Below are 16,388 nucleotides of genomic sequence, written 5' to 3'. Positions count from 1 at the left end.
CATGCAAAAACTGGTCCATATCAGTCCATAATTATATATAGCCCCCATATAAACCGATCCCCCGATTTGGCTTGCGGAGCCTCTAAGAGAAACAAATTTCATCCGATCCGGCTGAAATTTGGTACATGGTGTAAGTATATGGTCTCTAACAACCATGCAAAAATTGGTCCATATCGGTCCATAATTATATATAGCCCCCATATAAACCGATCCCCCGATTTGTCTTGCGGAGCCTCTAAGAGAAGCAAATTTCATCTGATCTGGTCGAAATCGGTGCATAATTATATATAGCCCTATATAAACCAATCACCAGATTTGACCTCCGGAGCCTCTTGGATGACCAAAATTCATCTGATTTGGTACATGGTGTAAGTATATGGTCTCAAATACCCATGCAAAAATTGATCGAAATCGGTCCATAATTATATATAGCCCCCATAAAAACCGATCCCCAGATTTGACCTCCGGAGCCCCTTGGAAGAGCAAAATTCAACCGATTCGGTTGAAATTTCGTACGTGATGTTAGCATATGGTATCCAACAACCATGCAGGAATTGGTTCATATCAGTCCATAATTATATATAGCCCCCATATAAACCGATCCCCAGATGAATTTTGGTACACTGTGCTAGTATATGGCCGTTAACAACCATACCAACTAAGTCCATATCGGTCTATAGTTATATATAGCCCTCAGATGAATCGATCCCCAATCACACAAAAATTGGTCCCCCATATAAACGAACCCCTATATTTCAACTCTGGCTCCCTACATACCGTGCAAAAGTAAATATCGATTCGGAATTATTTGTTGACTTACCTACACATACCTTTTTTGTCTAATATATACCACGTATGGACTCAAAATTTACAAAACGATTTAAGATACCACAACCCAATAATTCGATTGTTGATGACAGTCTTTCGTAGAAGTTGCTACGCTATCCATGGTAGAGGGTACATAAGATTCGGCCTGGCCGAACTTACGGCCATATATACTTGTTTTTTTTTTTTATATACCCTGCGCCACACTGTGGAACAGGGTATTATAAGTTAGTGCATATGTTTGTAACACCCAGAAGGAGACGAAATAGACACATAGTGTCTTTGGCAATAATGCTCAGGGTGGGTCCCTGAGTCGATATAACCATGTCCGTCTGTCCGTCCGTCTGTCTGTGAACACATTTTTGTGTTCAAAGTCTAGATCGCAATTTAAGTCCAATCGCCTTCAAATGTGGCACATGTTCCTAATTTGGGTCAGAATAGAACCCTATTGATTTTGGAAGAAATCGGTTCAGATTTAGATATAGCTCCCATATCGCTCGCCCGATATGGACTTATATGGCCCCACAAGCCAGATTTTTGGCCGAATTTGGTTGAAATATTGCACTAGGAGTACAATTAGAAGTATAGTCAAGTGTGTAAAATTTGATTGAAATCGGTTCAGATTTAGATATAGCCCCCATATATATATATTTCGCCCGATATGGGCTAATATGGTCCTAAAAGCCAGAGTTTTGGCCCGAGTTGATTGAAATTTTGCACAGGGAGTAGATTTAGCATTGTTGCTATGCGTGCCAAATTTGGTTGAAATCGATTCAGATTTAGATATAGCTCCCATATATATCTTTCGCCCGATATGCACCCAGAAGCCAGAGTTTTATCCCTATTAACTAGAAATTTTGCACAAGGAGTACAATTAGTAATATAGTCATGTGTGCCAAATTTGATTGAAATCGGTTCAGATTTAGATATAGCTTCCATATATATTTTTCGCCCGATATGGACTTATATGACCCCAGAAGCGAGAGTTGTGGCCCAATTTGGTTGAAATTTTGCACTAGGAGTACAATTAGTAATACAGTCATGTGTGCCAAATTTGGTTGAAATCGATTTAGATTTAGGTATAGCTCCCATATATATGTTTTTCTGATTTCGACAAAAATGGTCAAAATACCAACATTTTCCTTGTAAAATCGCCACTGCTTAGTCGAAAAGTTGTAAAAATGACTCTAATTTTCCAAAACTTCTAATACATATATATCGAGCGATAAATCATAAATAAACTTTTGCGAAGTTTCCTTAAAATTGCTTCAGATTTACATGTTTCCCATATTTTTTTTTACTAAAATTGTGTTCCACCCTAGTGCATTAGCCAACTTAAATTTTGAGTCTATAGATTTTGTAATAGTCTATCAAATTCTGTCCAAATCGAGTGATATTTAAATGTATGTATTTGGGACAAAATCGGTTCAGATTTAGATATAGCTTCCATATATATTTTTCGCCCGATATGGACTTATATGACCCCAGAAGCGAGAGTTGTGGCCCAATTTGGTTGAAATTTTGCACTAGGAGTACAATTAGTAATACAGTCATGTGTGCCAAATTTGGTTGAAATCGATTTAGATTTAGGTATAGCTCCCATATATATGTTTTTCTGATTTCGACAAAAATGGTCAAAATACCAACATTTTCCTTGTAAAATCGCCACTGCTTAGTCGAAAAGTTGTAAAAATGACTCTAATTTTCCAAAACTTCTAATACATATATATCGAGCGATAAATCATAAATAAACTTTTGCGAAGTTTCCTTAAAATTGCTTCAGATTTACATGTTTCCCATATTTTTTTTTACTAAAATTGTGTTCCACCCTAGTGCATTAGCCAACTTAAATTTTGAGTCTATAGATTTTGTAATAGTCTATCAAATTCTGTCCAAATCGAGTGATATTTAAATGTATGTATTTGGGACAAACCTTTAAATATAGCCCCCAACACATTTGACGGATGTGATATGGTATCGAAAATTTAGATCTACAAAGTGGTGCAGGGTATAATATAAAGGGTGATACGGTCAAAATTTGGTCAATATAAACTTGACGTATTTCTTTCAATTTTGCATTTAAAAAACCTGAACAACCCTCATTTTGAAGGTGTGTGTGTGTGTAGAATGTTGCTCCTATTTTGATTTTGGAATTCATTCTTCTTCACTCTTCAGTTGTCAAAATGCCATACAAGCAAGAAGAGCAGCGTATCAAAATTTTGCTCGCGCATCGCGAAAATCTGAGCTACTCGCGCGCAAAGCTGGCAAAATCGCTAAAAGTTGCCAAATCAACAGTTACAAATTAAAATGTTTGGGGAACGTTTGTCGACAGCCAGGAAGTCTGGATCGGGGGGAAATCGAAAACCGGAAGCCGCTGAGACGAAAAAGAGAGTTGCCGGTAGTTTCAAGCGAAACCCTAACCTCTCTCTCCGAGATGCCGCAAATAAGCTGGGTGTATCGTCTACAACCGTGCATCGAGCCAAAAAACGAGCTGGACTATCGACTTACAAGAAGGTAGTGACTCCAAATCGCGATGATAAACAAAATTTGACGGCCAAAGCGCGATCCCGGAGGCTGTACTCGACGATGCTGACGAAGTTTGACTGCGTGGTAATGGACGACGAAACCTACGTCAAAGCCGACTACAAGCAGCTTCCGGGACAGGCGTTTTATACGGCAAAAGGAAGGGGAAAGGTAGCAGATATTTTCAAGCACATAAAACTGTCAAAGTTCGCTAAGAAATATCTGGTTTGGCAAGCCATCTGTACCTGTGGCTTGAAAAGCATAGCATTTTCATAGCTTCCGGGACTGTCTACCAAGAAATTTACATGAAAGAGTGTTTGAATAAACGTCTTCTGCCTTTCCTGAAGAAACACGGTTGTTCCGTACTGTTTTGGCCGGATTTGGCATCTTGCCATTACGGTAAAAAGGCCATGGAGTAGTACGCCGCCAACAACGTGCAGGTGGTTCCCAAGGACAAGAACCCTCCCAACACGCCAGAGCTCCGTCCAATTGAGAAATACTGGGCTATTGTCAAGCGGAACCTAAAGAAGACCAAAAAAACTGCTAAGGAGGAGCAGCAGTTCAAGGCAATCTGGCTTTCTGCGGCGAAGAAGGTGGACAAGGTGGCTGTACAAAATCTGATGGTAGGTGTCAAGCGTGAGGCCCGGCAATTCGGATTTGGAAAAGCGAAAGCCTTACTGAATATTTTTCCTGAATTTTATACTAATTGAACTTGAAAAAGAAATTTAATTTGATTTTTTAAATAAACGATTTCACCGATTTACATGCGTTTTCCCTTGACCAAATTTTGACCGTATCACCCTTTAGTCGGCCCCGCCCGACTTTAGACTTTCCTTACTTGTTTTTTTTTTTTTGGAATTATGAAAACATTTTTTCTTGGAAGTATCCGCTATAATTTGGATTTTTAAATTTGCATTCGTTTGTACGTGAATAGCTTTATTAATATACCGCGAAAAGAAAATTCGATAGATGAGATCTGAATCCTAATTTTAATTTAATTGATTCTAGATTTAAAGCCAGATAGATCGCTAAAAAATGTCTTTATTTTAAAGAAGCCGCATCTTTGGTTCGGAATCAATACCAAAATCCTTAAGAGAAGGTGAAAATCTTTGGATACAAGTATAACAACAAGAATGGAATGTGTTTGTTATTCCCAACTCTTTCTTACTTGCCTCACATAGGATCATCATCATGACATGCCTATATTCCAACACATATACGCATAGAGGTAAACTTCAACACTTTTCTTTAGATAAATTTTCTTGAAGAAGATCGTCTTCATATCCTCTATCCGCATTTACGTCAGCATATTTGATATGTATCCAATTCTTTTTATTTGTTGTTTATATTGCATTTATGCACCATCTATTATTTCCAAGACATTAATTTGCCAATTACCTACATTTGCATGGTTTATTTCTCTTAATATCCTGAAATTAATTGCTTCGCAACAGCATCCACGTGAAAATAATATTTCTTGGGAAAAGTGTGAACTCATACCAACAAACCAACCAACCAAACGGAGGGGAAATGCTTCTTAATGCAATTTTATGCATACGTATGCATGGAAGGATAAGCAAATAAACTTCTTATATTCTCGTAGTAGAGCAAAAAAAAAAAACAAAAATAAAACTGCCAGAAGTTACATGGAATAAAGTTCTCATAGTCAGCACATACATTGCTCAACTCCTTAATTTTTGGCGTTGAAAAACTCACACGCATGCATGCTTACACGCAAAAGTGTAAAGAAAATTCCAAGGATATTGTAGACCAGAAGAAAAAAGAAATTAAAAAAAATTAAGCCTTGTATTCTATAGCTTCTGTTACCAGCAGCTACAGCAGTAGATGCAAAAAGTTCTCACACATATAATAAGTTCTTGTCCATGAAATGGCTATGTTATGTCCTCGAAACATTTTTGTTTTGAAGAGTACTCAATTTGCACATATTATAGTGGGCTTCTTGCTGACTATAAACTTCGTTGTGCAAAGGTATTGACAAAATAAGGAAGTTAAGATAAAAATGTATGGGATTGGCGTTTTGTTATATTTTATCTGAAATTCTTCGGAGAGATTAAAGTGTCTTCAATTAATGTGCCATGGCGTTTGGGCTAAACATTTATGTGAGAATTTTAGTAAGGATTCAGTAGCAAACAGCATCAATTGGTAAGAAAATATTTTGCATAACAATCGAGGTTCCATGAAATAACGCTTCAAAGAAATCAAGCCCCAAATAGGAAATGGAATAAGGCCCTGCACCGAAAGAATTCTCTTCGTTAATTTTACGAAGAATTCTTCATTAACTATTCTTCGTGAATTCTTCATTAAAATAACGAAAATTTCATGCATTTTCGTAAATTTTACGAAGAACATTTTACGAATATACGAAACTTCTACGAAATATTCTACATTAACTTTTCTTCGTAAAAAGTTCGTACTTTTAACGAAACTTTCTTCATATTTCATGAATTTTGTGAAGAAGTTTTTACGAATATTTTACGAAACATTCTGCGTTAAAATTTCTTCATAAAAAGTACGAAACATTTTCTTTGAAATAACGAAGAAGTTTCATTGTAGTTTTAAAACTTCCGTTCGCGACATAAAATTGTCTTTTATAATGAGCTTGAGTGTATTCCTTTATTCTATTTTTTTATGCAAGTCTATGCTACTTCTCATTTGGGTGATAGAGCGCTATGAATAAAAGTGAAGCAATAAAACTAAAAATTATTAAAAAACTTAAGATGTAAAGTAGTGATGTCATTTTTCACACTTGTAACTACAACCAAATGCACTTTGACTGTACATTTTTTTCTAAAATTTCGAACATTTTTGAAAAAAAGTACGAAAGTTTTTCATAAAAAGTACGAACATTTTTCATAAAAACTACGAAAGTTTTTCATAAAAAGTACGAAACATTTTCATAAAAAGAACGAAATTGTTTCATAAAAAGTACGAAGATTTTTCATAAAAAGTACGAAGATTCTTCATAAAAAGTACGAATTTTTTTCTTACAAACTACGAAAATTTTGGAAGAACTTTTCTTCGTAAAAAGTACGAAATATTTCGTACTTTTAATGAAAAGTTTCTTTGGTTGTAAAACAATGACAAATTTCGTACTTTTAACGAAATTTTTCGTTCCTTTTACGAAGAAAATTCTTTCGGTGTGGGGGGTGTTACTTCATTGTCTTGGAGTATTTGATTCACATTTAGGGAAAAATTTATTTATTGCGTATTATTCTATTTTACCAGAATTTCATTGCAAAATTTTATTAAAAACAAGTGAGGAAAGTCTAAAGTCGGGCGGGGCCGACTATATTATACCCTGCACCACTTTATAGATCTAAATTTTCGATACCATATCACATCCGTCAAATGTGTTGGGTGCTATATATAATTTGATAGACTTCCACAAAATTTATAGACTCAAAATTTAAGTCGGCTAATGCACTAGGGTGGAACACAATGTTTGTAAAAAAATATGGGAAACATTTAAATCTGAAGTAATTTTAAGGAAACTTCGCAAAAGTTTATTTATGATTTATCGCTCGATATATATGTATTACGAATTTAGGAAAATTAGAGCCATTTTTACAACTTTTCGACTAAGCAGTGGCGATTTTACAAGGAAAATGTTGGTATTTTGACCAGTTTTGTCGAAATCAGAAAAACATATATATGGGAGCTATATCTAAATCTGAACCGATTTCAACCAAATTGGGCACGGATAGCTACAATGTTAATTCTACTCCCTGTGCAAAATTTCAACCAAATTGGGCCAAAACTCTGGCTATTAGAACCATATTAGTCCATATCGGGCGAAAGATATATATGGGAGCTATATCTAAATCTGAACCGATTTCAATCAAATTTTGCACACTTAACTGTACTACTAATTGTACTCCTAGTGCAAAATTTCAAACAAATTCGGCCAAAAATCTGGCTTCTGGGACCATATAAGTCCATATCTGACGAAAGATATATATGGGAGCTATATCTAAACCTGAACCGATTTCAATCAAATTTTGCACACTTGACTATACGACTAAGTGTTATGTTTGTACAAAATTTCAAGCAAATCGGTATAAAACTCTGGCTGCTGAGTCCATATTAGTGCATATCGGGCGAAATATATGTATGGGAGCTATATCTAAATCTGAACCGATTTCTTCCAAAATCAATAGGGTTCTATTCTGACCCAAAACAGGAACTTGTGCCAAATTTGAAGGCGACCTAGACTTTGATCACAAAAATGTGTTCACAGACAGACGGACGGACGGACAGACGGACATGGTTATATCGACTCAGGGACCCACCCTGAGCATTATTACCAAAGACACCATGTGTCTATCTCTTCTCCTTCTGGGTGTTACAAACATATGCACTAACTTATAATACCCTGTTCCACAGTGTGGCGCAGGGTATAAATATAAAAAAAAATTGCGACAACTTGAGCCTTGATACCATTTCTGGAAAGGTCCATTAGTGGTAATTTTCACGTGGGGTATAATTTTTTTCTCGTACTACTATGTACCCTTACCTTACCAAAAGGCTCACCACAGAAAATGATTCGAAAAGTGAAAGTCGGATTTGATCGAAATCCATGTTGCAGTGGATCTGAAGCATTATTGGATCTGAAGCATTATTGGATCTGAAGCATTTAACAAAACCACATCAAGTGGCTCATACAGTTGGCTCCTTACAAAATAAGTTGTGTCTTACAGTACTAACTGTACAACATGGACTTATTAGAAAAATTTGACTCGCAATACACATACGATAATGGATATTAATCGATTGATAATCTATAAGGGAAACATACTCTAACAAAAAATCCTCATTAAATTGCGTTTACTTATTTACCATCTGTTCATTATCCTTGCGACTGTCTTTACTGAAAACCTCATAAAATATTCGCATTAATTTTTCTTTCAAAATCATACAATGTTGTTTTCAATACCAATCATTATCCACATTTATCAAACTTTTACCAAAATCATTATTATGTTTCTGCTTTTCTTTTTGGTAAAAGAGATTTTCCAAGATTATATCCATGATGTATATGACACTGAAAGAAAAAGTCTGTTTTTTTGCCTTCCCAAATGGGATGGGTAGATTTTTTAATGTTTGGTAGATTGATAGAATTCCTTATGATTTGGTGGATTTTGCAAATTATTCCCTTTCAACTAAAAGGTAATTCGCACATTTCATATTTTTATTTTTCTAGAGAAATAAAATAAAAAAATATGAATAAAATTTTGACAACATTTTCTATAAAAATAAAATTTTGACAAAATTTTCTAAAGAAGTATAATTTTGTCAAAATTTTCTAAAGAAGTAAAATTTTTCCATTTGTTTTGTTTTGTTATTGTTGGTTTTGTCCTTTAAGCATTGTTGTTGTTTTTTTTTTTTTTTTATTTCAGCTTAAAACCATACATTGACTAAACTACAAGAGTAGCTTAACCAACCGAGGAAAAGAATGTTTGTCAAATTTGTTTGGGCAAAGCCCTATAGACTGCAAGATGGTTGGATGGACGCATGTTTCGGAATTACCACATTCCTCATCAGCATCCTCTACTTGCAGCAAAACTATCAACCAATTATCAGAATAAATTCAGGCAGTTTATTAAACCCAACAAAAACCACACTTGAACCCTCCGAAAAAAGGTTTTACATTGATAGCCGGCTTATGCCGAAATAAATTCGAAACAAACATATCTCTTTTCCTATGCCACTGTCAAATCATCGATTTGAATTCACATGGCTGGGTTTATTTTGAGCGTGCCTCCTCTTCTTTTTCCATTTGTTTTGTTTTGTTATTGTTGGTTTTGTTCTTTAAGCATTGTTGTTGTTTTTTTTTTTTTTTTATTTCAGCTTAAAACCATACATTGACTAAACTACAAGAGTAGCTTAACCAACAGAGGAAAAGAATGTTTGTCAAATTTATTTGGGCAAAGCCCTATAGACTGCAAGATGGTTGGATGGACGCACGTTTCGGAATTACCACATTCCTCATCAGCATCCTCTACTTGCAGCAAAACTATCAACCAATTATCAGAATAAATTCATTTTGTTACAATTTTCTACAAAAATAAAATTTGGACAAAATTTTGTATAAAAATAACAATATTGAAAAAGTTTTCTATAGAAATAAAATTTTAACAAAACTTTCTATCGAAATAAAATTTTGACAAAATTTTCTAAAGAAATAAAATTATGTAAAAATTTTCTATAAAAATAAATTTTTTACAAAATTTTCTGTAGACATAAAATCCCGACAAAATTTTCTGTAGAAATAAAATCCCGACAAAATTTTCTAAAAAAATTAAATATTGACAAAATTCTCTATAGAAATAAAAATTTTGACAAAATTTTCTATAAAAATAAAATGTTGTGAAATTTTTCTATAGAAATAAAATGTTAACAAAATTTTCTACAGAAATAAAATTTTGACAAAATTATCTATAGAAATAAAATTTTGATAAAATGATCTATAGAAATAAAATATTGACAAAATTTTCGATAGAAATAAAATGTTATGAAATTTTTCTATTGAAATAAAATTTTGACAAAATTTTCTATAAAACTAAAATTTTGACAAAACTTTCTATAGAAATAAAATTTTGACAAAACTTTCTATAGACATAAGGTAAAAATTTGACAAAATTTTCTATAGAAACAAACATTTCACACAATTTTCTAAAAAAATAACATTTTGACAAAATTTTCTGTAGAAACAAACTTTTGACACAATTTTCTATAGAAATAAAATTTACTCAAAATTTTCTATAGAAGTAAAATTTTGACAAAATTTTCTATAGGAATAAAATTTTGACAAAATTTTCTATAAAAATAAAATTTTGACAACATTTTCTCTGGGAATAAAATTTTGACAAAATTTGACAACATTTGCCATAGAAATAAAATTTTGACAAAATCTTCTATAGAAATAAAATTTTGACAAAATTTACTGTAGAAATACAATTTTTTAGAAACAAAATTTTTGTTTTGTTTGTTATTGATGGTTTATTCTGACAAAATTTTCTGTAGAAATAAAATTTTGACAAAATTTTCTATAGAAATAAAATTTTGACAACATTTTTTATAGAAATAAAATTTAGACAAAATTTTCTATAGAAATAATATTTTGGCTAAATTTGTATAGAAGTAAAATTTTAACAAAATTGTCTAAAGAAAAAAATTGTAATAAAATAATCTATAGAAACAGAAATAAAATTTTGGCAAAATTTTCTATAGAAATAGAAATAAAATTCTGGCAAACATTTCTATTGAAATAAAATTTTGACAAAATTAGCTATATAAATAAAAATTTGACAAAGTTTTCACTAGAAACAAACTTTTGACACAATTTTCTATGGAAATAACGCAATGAAAAAACTTTCTATAGAAATAAATTTTTACAAAATTAGCTATAGAAATAAAAATTTGACAACATTTGGCATAGTTCGGACTCGGCTATAAAAAGGAGGTCCTTTGTCATTGAGCTTAACATGGAATCGGGCAGCACCCAGTGATAAGAGAGAAGTTCACCACTGTGGTATCACAATGGACTGAATAGTCTAAGTGAGCCTGATACATCGGGCTGCCACATAACCTAACCTAACATAACCATAGAAATAAAGCTTTGACAAAATTTTCTATAGAAATAAAATGTTGACAAAATTTTCGATAGAAATAAAATTTTGATAATATTTTATACAGGAATAAAATTACGACAAAATTTTCTATAGAAATAAATTTTAACAAAATTTTCTATAGAAGTAAAATTTTGATAAAATTTTCTATAGAAATCAAATTTTGACAAAATATTCTATAAAAATAAAATTTTGACAACATTTTCGATAGAAATAAAATTTTTACAAAATTTTTGATAGAAATACAATTTCGACAAAATTTCCTATAGAAACAAAATTTTGACAAAATTTTCTATAGAAACAAAATTTTAACAAAATTTTCTATAGAAATAAAATTTTAACAAAATTTTCTATAGAAATAAAATTTTCACAAAATTTTCACAAAATTTTCTATAGAAATAAATTTTTCACAAAATTTTCTATAGAAATAAAATGTTGACAAAATATTCTATAGAAATAAAATGTTGACAAAATTTTCTATAAAAATAAAATTTTGACAAAATTATCTATAGAAATAAAATTTTGACAAAATTTTCTGTAGAAATAAAATTTTGACAAAATTTTCTATAGAAATAAAATTTTGAAAGAATTTTCTATAAAAATAAAAGTTTGACAAAATTTTCTATAGAAATAAAGCTTCGACAAAATTTTCTATAGAAATAAAATGTTGACAAAATTTTCTATAGAAAGAAAATTTTTACAAAATTTCCTATTGAAATAAAATTTGCACAAAATTTTCTATAGAAATAAAATTTGTGGCAAAATTTCCTATAGAAATAAAATTTTTGCAAAATTTTCTATAGAAATAAAATTTGTGGCAAAATTTCCTATAGAAATAAATTTTTTGCAAAATTTTATATTGAAATAAAATTTCGACAAAATTTTCTATAAAAATTTTGACAAAACTTTCTATAGAAATAAAATTTTGACAAAACTTTCTATAGACATAAAATTTTGGCAAGATTAGCTATAGAAATAAAAATTTGAAAAAATTTTCGATAGAAACAAACTTTTGACACAATTTTCTATAGAAATAATATTTTGACAAAATTTTCTATGGGAATGAAATTTTGACAAAATTTTTTATAGGAATAAAATTTTGACAAAATTTTTTATAGGAATACAATTTTGACAAAATTTTTTATAGGAATACAATTTTGACAAAATTTTTTATAGGAATAAAATTTTGACAAAATTTTTTATAGGAATAAAGTTTTTGCAAAATTTTCTATAGAAATAAAATTTTGACAATTTTTTTGTATAAAAACAAAATTTCAAAAAAAAATTCTATAAAATAAAATTTTGGCAAAACTTTCTATAGCAATAAAATTTTGACAAAACTTTCTATAGATATAAAATTTTGGCAAAATTAGCTATAGAAATAAAAATTTGACAAATTTTTTATAGAAACAAACTTTTGACACAATTTTCTATAGAAATAAATTTTTCTCAAAATTTTCTACAGAAATAAAATTTTGACCAAATTTTCTATCGGAATAAAATTTTGACAAAATTTTCTATAAGAATAAAATTTTGACAAATTTTTCTCTGGGAATAAAATTTTGACAAAATTTTCTATAGAAATAAATTTTTCTCAAAAATTTCTATAGAAATAAAATTTTAACAAAATTTTCTATAGAAATACATTTTTTTCAAAATTTTCTATAGAAATAAAATTTTGACAAAATTATCTATAGGAATAAAATTTTGACAAAATTTTCTCTGGGAATAAAATTTTGACAAAATATTTTATAGGAATAAAATTTTGACAAAATTTTTTATAGAAATAAAATTTTGACAAAATTTTCTATAGAAATAAAGCTTTGACAAAACTTTCTATAGAAATAAAATTTTGACAAAATTAGCTACAGAAATAAAAATTTGACAACATTTGCCATAGAAATAAAATTTTGACAAAATTTGCTATGGAAATAAAATTTCGTTTTGCTTATTATTGTTGGTTTCTCTTCAATCATTATTGTTGTCTTTGATCTCAGCTTAAACCATGCATTGACTAAACTACAAGAGTAGCTTAACCAACAGAGGAAAAGTGTGCTTGTCAAATTTATTTGGACAAAGCCCTATAGACTACAAGATGGTTGGATGAACAGCTGTTTCGGAATTACCACATTCCTCATCAACATCCTCTACTTGTAGCTCTTCCTCTGTTGGTTAAGCTACACCTGTAGTTTAGTCAATGCATGGTTTTAAGCTGAGTTCAAAGATAACAATAATGAAATAAAATTTTGACAAAATTTTCTGTAGAAATAACATTTTGACAAAATTTTCTGTAGAAATAAAATTTTGACAACATTTTTTATAGAAATAAAATTTAGACAAAATTTTCTATAGAAATAAAATTTTGATAAAATTATCTATAGAAATAAAATTTTGACAAAATTTGTATAGACGTAAAATTTTGACAAAATTCTCTACAGAAATAAATTTTAACAAAATTTTTTATAGAAATAAAATTTTCACAAAATTTTCTATAGAAATAAAATTTTCACAAAATTTTCTATAGAAATAAAATTATGAAAAACATTTCTATAGAAATAAATTTTTGACAAAATTTTCTATAGAACCGTGTGTGTAACCCATCGAAATATTGGTGCCAAATCCCATATATTCTTAAGCGTGGTGAAATTCTAAGTAGATAGATCTACAACCGTCCGTCGGTCTGTTTAAAGCTATCGGCTTAAAACATAAATAACAACTACAAATCATCGAAAATGGCTTTATTGATTTTCAATTTATTCCCCATTAAGATATAAACACTTTTACATGCGTTTGAATCTATAGTCGGAAATTTTTTTCGACTCTGTTTGAGGTATCTCTTTACTTTCCGCTGTTTACTTTTAGGCTCTGTAAGAAGCATGAGCAATATTTCCTTAATAGTGGAATCTTTAGATCAATGTGATCCTTTTTTTCACTGTGTACATAAACCACGAAAATGAAGAAACAGCAGTATATAAACGATTACCAAACCTGGGGAGAAGCAAAAATAGCAGTAATCTCTCATAAATGTAACCGCACATAAATTCCATCACCACTCTATCATCACCGTAAGTTATGGTCATGATAGTGAAACCACTACCACCACCACTCCCTGTTGCCACTTAACCAAGCAGTTCATCAACATCAGTATCAGCCGTCTCAAAGTTGCACATCATTCAGCCTCCAACCATAGGAACCGGAAATATTATTTATGTGTTTGCGAGTTTGTGAGTGAGTATGTGTGTGTGTTTATTTTCTGCTTTCCTCTCACCTATCTGGCCTTGGTCCAATCACTTTCAGCAATATAAATTAGTAGATATACCAATGTCCTTCCTTCCTTCCATCCACACACTTTCCCCGACCTTGTCACATTCCATTTGACCAACAAATCCTTATATGAAGGGAGATATTTTATGTGAACATTTATGAGAGATTTTATGAATTGAACTTGTCCGAATGCATTTTGTTGCAGCAGGCAACCAACAGAATGAATGAATGAAACTAATATTTTCCACTTGCAACATTTCAAAGAGAATTTATTGTTGGCTTCATTTTTATGAGTCCATCATGTGATTTGCTGTATTACTTGTGTACTGCATACTAAAAGCTTATAGATTTTTAAAGAATTTTTAGTTGGTATGCTAAGAATGGTAGAGTGGCATAAATATGTAGGTTTCCATGAAATTTCAGTGAATTTTCCTTTTTTTCTTACATTCGGACTCATTTTGAATTTTCCTTTTGTTCCTAAATTTTAGATAGGTAAAGTTCCCACTTATAAAGTATCGTTAGGACAGGTTTTCCCCACCTTTGGCTGGACTAGGTCTCACGGGACCAGGTTATGTCACAGACACTTTGTTTATAGAGAGACAATAGAGAAGGTAAATAAGAGAGAACAAGGTTGTGTTTATTAGAGAAATTTAAGTTAAAACATAAATAGAAGCGATTCATTTGGTGACTCCAGTTGGTCCAAGGGTGGATGTCACGGGGTTGGACGCCTGGCGGTCCTTGGACTTGGTAGACAACAGTTAAATGTCCGGGAATTCTCGATGTGGGAATCGAATTCGGATACTGTTATCCCTGGCCTCTGAGAGGCTGCCGGTGGTGATCGTGCTTAGTGACCGTAGGCTTCTGGCGAGACGTTTCCTCTCGTTCCATCGAGGTTTGATGTATAACGAGGGAAATCTCCACTAGGCTTCGGAAATACTCTCCTACTAGTGTAAGGATGAGGATGTGGATGGGATGCAGAAATATCGCGACTAGAGATTCAGCTTCCCTCCAGTATAAGCACGGAATTTTTGGCAGAATTACATAGACTCACGACTAGAGAAATAACTCATATCTAATGTTAAGTCGAGGATGTGGAGGGAAAGAGGAAATATCACGATTAGAGAGACAACTCTACACAGGTTTGCGTCGAGTAATGTTCTTGTCACTACAAAGATCACACTCGGATACTATTGTCGCTGGAATGTGAGCGGCTGCCCCTGGTGTCCGTGCTCAGGGGCCGTAGGCTTCTGGCGAGACGATTCCTCTCGTTCCATTGGGGTTTGGTGTATATGTTAGAACAAAAACACCCTGACGAGGGCATTCTTCAGAAGACTACGGAAATACCCTACTCCTAATGTTAGGATGAGGATGTTGAAGAGATGCAGAAATCTCATGACTATAGAGACTGATTTCCTTAAGTGTATGGATGGGGTTGTTGGCGGGATGAAGGAAACTCACGACTAGAGATATAGTTCATCTCTAGGGCAACGTCGAGGGCGTGGACGGAAAGAGGAAATCTCATTACGAGAGGCAACTATACTAGTGTGTAAGGGCGCATGTTTGGGTCGAACAACGCTGTCCTAGCTAGACATGTAGCACTCCCCTAGGTTATGGATGCAAGCAAAAGGCTGAGAACTGGGAAGATCCCACTATCCTAGTTGTGGGAACGTAGTTGAAGGGTAGAAGGAAACCCTCAGCAAGTGAAACATCTATCCTCTAGTGCCAGGACGCTGTCTTGGATCATGCAACGCTCTTGTGCATAAAGATATCAAACTCTCTTAGGTAATGGATAGAAACAATGGGCTCGGAATTAGGGAGATCGCACCCCAGTTAAAGAAACGGAGTTATGAGGTTGTGGAAGATTAGAAGAATCTCGCAGCTAGAGATACAGCTCTCCTTTATTGTTGTCGGCGTTAGTCGAGCAACGCTCTCGTGCCTAGGTAAAGTAATGGAGTTAAGGGAGCTAGAGATGTCTCAGTTTCCTAGTTAAAGAAACGAAATTATAGGGTTCTGGAAGTGCAAACGGGAACTCACAGCTATAGAGACAACTCTCCCCTAGTGTAAGGAGGTGGATTTGTGCCGAATAACACTCTCGTGCCCCTTGGTAATGGATTCAAGCAAAGGGCT

This window comes from Haematobia irritans, chromosome 2 (genome assembly GCF_050003625.1).
Source record: "Haematobia irritans isolate KBUSLIRL chromosome 2, ASM5000362v1, whole genome shotgun sequence".
Lineage (NCBI taxonomy): Eukaryota > Metazoa > Arthropoda > Insecta > Diptera > Muscidae > Haematobia > Haematobia irritans.
This window is presented reverse-complemented; position numbering follows the sequence as displayed.